Source organism: Neovison vison, chromosome 2 (assembly GCF_020171115.1).
Source record: "Neovison vison isolate M4711 chromosome 2, ASM_NN_V1, whole genome shotgun sequence".
Classification (NCBI taxonomy): Eukaryota; Metazoa; Chordata; class Mammalia; order Carnivora; family Mustelidae; genus Neogale; species Neogale vison.
This window is the reverse complement of record NC_058092.1, coordinates 184,398,772-184,406,224: the sequence shown is the minus strand read 5'-3', so window position 1 is coordinate 184,406,224 and position 7,453 is coordinate 184,398,772.

Here is a 7,453-nt window from a genome sequence, read left to right as displayed (position 1 = left end):
CATGAGATAATTAGCAAACATCTACCACAGCAACAGCAGCCACAAAAATAGCTTCCCATTTGTGGGGCGCCTGGCTGGCTTAATCAATAGAGCATGTGTCTTTTGATCTCAGGGTTGTGAGTGTGAGCCCCATGTTGGGTGCAGAGATTACTTAAAAAAAAAAAAAATTAAAAAAAGCTCCTATTTGTTTGTATTTAGTAAATAAGCATCAGGCCCTGCCTCTTCTATATGCTTTATGTACTTCATCTCATTTAATTCGCTTGCAACGCGCAACTAGGGAGGCTAAGCTCCGAGTGCCTTGGGCCCTGCCCTTTGTGAAGGGCCAAAGGGCTGGGAATGGGACACCCTCCCAGCCCCATGGCTCTCCCCAGTGACAAGCTGGTCTCCTCTTTCCCCTGGCAAGCCAAGTAACACTGGCTGCACTTTGTCAGGTGGTCTCAAGAGACTCATAAGTTGGGTCACCTTCAACTCCCAACTTCCATCCCTGGGAAACAAGGGGCTCAACTGGGGTGCCCCGGAAGGCCTCTGCCAGCTGGCATCCACGCCTCCACCTTGGAGCTGCAGTGCGGATGGTCCAGTGGGATGTGCAGCTCCTCACTGCTGCACCCATGCACCTGCGGCCATCCTCCCCTGGCCTGTCCCCCTGCTCCTTCCCTGCGGAGGCAGATGGCATTGTCCTCCTGTGATCCTGCCCTAGCAGCCCTGTCTCTCCTCCTAGCTCCTTAAAATACCTAGCTCCATGAGCACGGAGCTGGGATCCCTAAACAGCCTGCCAGCCCCTCACAGGCAGAGGCTGTGTTGATGCTGTGTCATCCAGCACAGCCCCAAGCCCACAGCGGGAGTTCAGGAACAACCTGATGCTTCTCCAGTGCGTTTGCCAACAGAAACGTAAGGGCGTCATCATACGACTCGAGTTGATAACCAGCAGCTGGTGCCCGCCTGCTCCCGCAGAGGGTGTGAGAGGGCACTGCGTGCGGTAGAGTGACACATGGCCTTCCACACGGGGCATCCAGCACCCCATGGGGATGCAGCCTGTGCCCAGACACCGAGCAGAGACATGCAGCTTCCATTGTACTTGAGGGGGAATAATCACCGGGTTATTCATAGGTTCAAAGACATAGACGTGCTGTGATTTTTGAATGCTGCCTTCCCCTGAATTTTAAAGAGAATCATGCATTGCAGGGCAATTTTGCTATGTGTGCCTTCTGTCCTGGGGCTATGGCACCAGACCCCTGGAGCCAAAGCGGATTTTCCTCTGGTCTTGGAGTCAATTCAGAGGCGGTTTGCAGAGCACTGCAGGAACGAGCTCTGGGCCGCCGGTCTTGAGTCAGGAGTTCTGGCTCTGGCCCTGTGTGGTATCGCGAAGGTCTTCTTACTTCTCTGGGTCTCAGTGTCCTCATTTTGTATAATAAAGTAGTCGATCTCTACCTCGAGCATGTATTAACAAGGAAGAGATCATGTCTTTATAACTGCTACAGTCCTGGGGAGCAAGGAAGGGGTGGGAACAAAGTTTCTCTCTGTGGCTGGCACTGGGCTGAGAGCTGGGGTGACAGAAACCACCATCTCACACTCTGCCTTCAGGAAGTTCCTCGGTATGGCGGTACACTAAAACAATGGCTATAGATGTGGAGAAACTGGACCTCCGCATACACTGCTGGTGGGAATGCAACATGGCGCAGCCACCTTGGAAAACAGGCACGTTTTCACAAAGTTCAACATAGTGTTACCAGATGACCTAGCGATTCCAGCCCTAGGTATATACCCAGAGAGATGTGTCCCTACAAAAATTTGTATGTTCATAGCAGCATTATTCATAATAGCCAAAAAGTGTAAATAGCCCAAAAGTCCACCAACTGAGTGGGTAAGTAAAATGTGGGTATGACCGTGAATTAGGTGTTGTTCAGCCAAAAGGAATGAACTATGGGCACACACTACAACTTGGATGAACCTAGAAAACATGGTGCTGAGTGAAAGAAGCCAGACACAAAGGCCATATCTTGTATGATTCCATTATAGGAAAGTCTAGAATAGAAAAATCCATCAGGACAGAAAGTACACAGGTGCTTTCCAGAGTCTGGAGTGAGGGGGAATGGGGCTAATGGGGTTTCTTTGGGGGATGGTGAAAATATTCTAAAATCGGGGTGATGACCGCCCAACTCTGCAAACATACTGAAAATCACTGCAAATACACTGCAAATGGGTGAATTTTATGATATGTGAATTACATCACAATAAGGCCATTATGAAAAAACCCAAAACCAACCTCAGAGGTACTGTAATGGTAGAAAAGTAGTTGAAGGACAATGCGGGAAAAGGCTGTGTGGGAAAGGCTGACTAGGGGGAGTTTGCTTGACTTGGGTCTTGAGCCACAAGGTGCAGAAGAGATGGAAGGGTGTCCAGACAGAGGGAGTAGCCCGTGCAAAGGAAGGGATCCCGAGGCTGGAGAGAATGTTGATGGTAATATTCAACTGTTATTGGATGTTTGGATTGTGCCAGCAAACTGGTATCATCTTATCTAATCTTCATAAAAGTCCTTACTTCATTCACTCTGTCATACTGAACAAACTTCAGAGACATCAGAGACCTCCTGTATGCAGGAACTGTGCTAGCCACCAGAGATGCTATGATGAGGTAGACACTCTCATTTTCCACTGTAGGCATATAAGGATTACATAAGTTATGTGAAGTTGCAGAACGAGTAAGTGGAGGAACTGGGGTTCAAACCCAGGCAGTCTAATTCCAGAGCCCATTTTCAAAAAAATGTTTATACATCCCTACAAATACTAATCATTTAGCATAAATACATAAATACCATCACACATTTCTCCATTCATCTCCCTCTTATTCTATCACTCTCTCTGTCTCTTTCTCTCAATCCTTTTCTTTTCCCAGTTTGATTGCGAGAACATGGACAGATAACACTGTAAGTTTCAGGTGTACAATCTGCTCACGAGATACGCTCACGCACTATAAAATGATGACCATCTCAGCATTAGCTCACACCTCCCCTCACGTCACCTCATACCATTGCTGTTCCTTTTTTGTGGTGAGAGCATTTAAGATCTATTCTCTTAGCAACTTTCAAGTATAAAATACAGTATTACTAACTATACTCATCATGGTCTACCTTAGGTCCCCAGAAGTTATTTATCTTAAACTGGAAGTTTGTATCCTTCGGCCAGTATCTCCTATTTCCCCACCCCTCTGCCCCTGGTAACCACCACTATACTCTGTTTCTAGGAGTTTGGCTCTTTTGGATTCTACATATGATTGATATCATACAGTATTTGCCTTTTTCTGGTTTATTTCACTCAGCGTGTTGTCTCCAAGTTCATCCATGTTGTCACAAATGGCAGGATCTCCTTCTTTCTCACAGGTGAACAATATTTCATTGTGTATACATATCACAACTTTATTTTTTCAGCAATTGATGGGCACTTAGGTGGCTTCCATATCTTGGCTATTGTGAATAATGCTGCGGTGCACACAGAAGAGCAGATATCTCTTTAAGATTGTGTTTTTAGGGCACCTGGGTGGCTCAGTAGGTTAAGCCTCTCCCTTCGGCTCAGGTCATGATCTCATGGTCCTGGGGTCAAGCCTCGCATGGGGCTCTTTGCTCAGCAAAGGGCCTGCTTCCTCCTCTCTCTCGGCCTACTTGTGATTTCTCTGTCAAATAAATAAACAAAATCTTTACAAAAAAAAAAAAAAAAAGATTGTGTTTTTGTCTTCTTTGGATAGACCAGAAATGGAATAGTTGGATCATATGGTAGTTCTATTTTTTATTTTTTGAGGAACCTCTATATTGTTCTCATTCCCACCAACAGTGCACAAGGGTGCCCTTTTCTCCACATCCTCGCCAAAACTTATCGCTTGTTTTTTTTATAATATCCATTCTAAAAATCACCCTTTGATAATATCCATCTAAAAATGGATAAAATCCATTCTAATAATCTCACTGTGGTTTTGAATTTCCCTGATGACTAGTGACGTACCTTCTCATGTACCTGTTGGCCACCTGTATGCCTTCTTTGGAATCACGTCTGTTCAGATCCACTGCCCGTTTTTTTAATCAGATTGGTTTTTTGTTATTGAGTTGTATGAGTTCTTTATATATTTTAATCCCTTATCAGATATATGATTGGCAACTATTTCTCCCACTCCATAGGTTGCCTTTTAATTTTATTTTTGTGTATTCTCTGCCCCAGCCCCAGAATCAGCCATTTCTTCAAGGAGCATCAGTTCCTTTCACTGGAGAATGGTATTAGAAACCAAGACTGGATGCTAGGTGTGCTCGAGTTGCTGCTGCTTCTAGGTCCTCTCAGCTCACAGAGCAAGGAAATATACGTGTGTATACCATCTTGTGTATATACATATATCTATACATATTTCCATATACACCTATCTGTATCTATAGTAAGCTAAACTTGAGTTTCTACTGTTGCCTCCTAAACTGCTTCTTCGAAGCCAGCTACACCTGGAAAGGCTCCTTCAACCAGAGGGAAAAAAGGGAAAACCAGTGCTGGTGAGGATGGGAATAATCCTGCAGAAAATGGAGATCCCCAAAAAGACTTTGCATGGAAAGCTGAAAATGCTAGAGGTTCTGCTCACTTCAGCAGTACATACACTAACACTGGGATGGAAGACAGATTAGCATGGCCCTGTGCAAAAATGACATGCAAATCTGTGAAAATGCTGGAGATGCCAAATGAAACATGTGTATTTTTAAAAAATTTTTTTAGGGGTGCCTGGCTGTCTCAATCAAAGGAACACGTGACTCTTGATCTCGGATTGAGAGTCTGAGCCCCACATTGGGCATAGACATTCCTTAAAGAAAACAAAAAATCTTTTTAAACGTGGCACAATATTTTACCATTTAAAAGCTTAAAATTTTAACCATTTTTCAGCGCACAGTTCAACAATGTTAAGTACATTCACGATGTTAAGGAAAAGATCTCCAGAATTTTATTTGTCTTGCAAACCTTAAAGTTTATAATCATTAAACAACTTCCCATTCCCCTTTCCCATAACCCCTGACAACCACCATTCTACTTTCTGTCTCTATGAATTTGACACCTCCAGGTACCTCATATGAATTGAATCCTATAGTATTTGCCTTTTTGTGACTATCTTATTTCAGTTAGCATGTCCTCAAGGTTCATTCATGTTGTAGCATGTGTCAGATTTCCTTCCCTTTTAGGATTAAATAATATCCATTGTGTGTACATATCACATTTCATTTATTCATAAAGTGTGTTACTTTCACCTTTTTAAAAAAAGATTTTATTTATTTATTTGACAGAGAGAGAGAGATCACAAGTAGGCAGAGAGGCAGGCAAAGGGTGGGGGAAGCAGGCTCCCCGCTGAGCAGAGAGCCCGATGCGGGGCTCGGTCCCAGGACCCTAGGATCACAACCTGAGCCGAAGGCAGAGGCTTAACCCACTGAGCCACTCAGGCGCCCCTTACTTTCACCTCTTGACTGTTCATAATGCTCCTGTGAACATGGCTGTACAAATATCTCTTTGAGACCCTGCTTTCAATCCTTTGGAATGTATACACAAAGCAGTGCAGTTGCTAGAACAGATGGTAATTCTATTTTCGACTTTGTGAGCAACCCCCAGGCTGTTGTCTATAGTGGCCGCACCATTTTACATTCCCACCAACAGTGCCCAAGTGTTCCAATATCCCCACCTCCTTGCCAACACTTATTCTCTGTTTTTGTTCTTGTTTGTTTTGAGTCTAGCCATCCTAATGGGTGAGGTGGCTGCTTACGTCAGTTCAATTTGCATTTATCTGACGGTTAATGATGTTGGGCATCTTTTCATGTTTCTTGGCCATTTACAGATCCATTCAAGTCCATTGCCCACTTTTTTCTTTTTGAGAGTGCTATATTTGATTGGAATGAAATGGTATTATGTAAAATCACCAATACAAAGATAAGGCATTATTCTCAATACAAACAGGACAAAAAAGACTTGAAAATCTCCCTGAGTGTCACAGTGTGTATGCTTTGATCTAGTTTTTCGGGGAGTTGAAAGTAATTTCACTGAAGACCCAGGGAGCTCTGATTTGCCTTTTTTTTTTTCTGAGTCATCTTGGAAAGAGTGAAGGAAGGGGCATTTTGGCTTATCAGTTCCTCAACTCTTAAAAGGATATAACAAGGGATGAAGAAAGTAATATACTATTCAGGAGGACATGGAGTTCATTTGGAACAAAGATACAATAGAAAATAGTTCTCTTTTAGTGATTTTTATGACTCTAAAACCCATCCAGTTTTGGAAGGATTCCCTGTCCAGGAGGAAATCTAAGGTAAAACTTATCTTTGTATAACTATAATGACCAAAGAAATCAGAACCTAGATATAGAGAAATTTATAAAAAAATATTTCAGGAAAGGACTTCAAGCTAGATGTCCTTTCCCACCCCTTTGTAAACTGGGGAACATACAACTTAAAGAAGAAGTGCTTTTTTTCTAATTGCCTCTAGGTGATGTCTAAGGGGAAACATCTGAAAATTTTAACAATTTGTCTCAAATTTTAAAATAGATTGCTTTGGGGGGTACCTGGTTTTCTTAGTGAGGTGTCTGACTCTTGATTTCGGCTCAGGTCATGATCTCAGGGTCGTGAGATTGAGCCCTGCATCCAGGCTCCGTGCTGAGCCCACTGAAGATTCTCTCTCTCCTTCTCACTCTGCCCCTTCCCCCTCTAAATAAAAATAAAATAAAATAACATAAAATGAAACAGATTTTTCTAATCAATATGGTATAAAATACTCCAGATGACAAAGGTCGAACGTTTATTTTCTCAGATTTGAACCAACTTTTAAGTTTTTTTAAAAAAAAGATTTTATTTATTTATTTGACACAAAGAGAGAGAGAGAGAGAGAGAGCGATCACAAGTAGGCTGAGAGGCAGGCAGAGAGAGGGGGGGAAGCAGGCGCCCTGCTGAGCAGAGAGCCTGATGCGAGCTTTGATCCCAGGACCTGAGACCATGCCCTGAGCTGAAGGCAGAGGCTTAACCCACTGAGCCACCCAGGTGCCCCAGCTTTTAAGTTTTGACCCAGACGATATTCCAGTTTTTTACCACTGAGCAAAAAAGAATATGAATATTCATCATCTATGCCCTTTTAGATCCCCAGTCTCTCTTCACAGCCATATTTCTAACAGCATTGTCCTGGATTACTGCCCCATTTCTTTCTCTCCTCAGGTCATTCCAGTCCAGCACCCATCCTCGTCATTCCCCAAAACTGCATTTATCAGGCTCACCCATTACCTCCATGTTGACAATTCCAAGAGATGCTGATGGTTTATTGTATGTGTCAACTTGACTGCACTAAGGGATGCCCAGGTAGGTGGTAGAGTATTTCTGGGTGTGTCTTTGAGAGTGTTTCTGGAAGAGATGAGCACTTGATTCAGTAGACTAAGGAAAGAGATCTGTCCCCACCAATGTAGGTGGGCA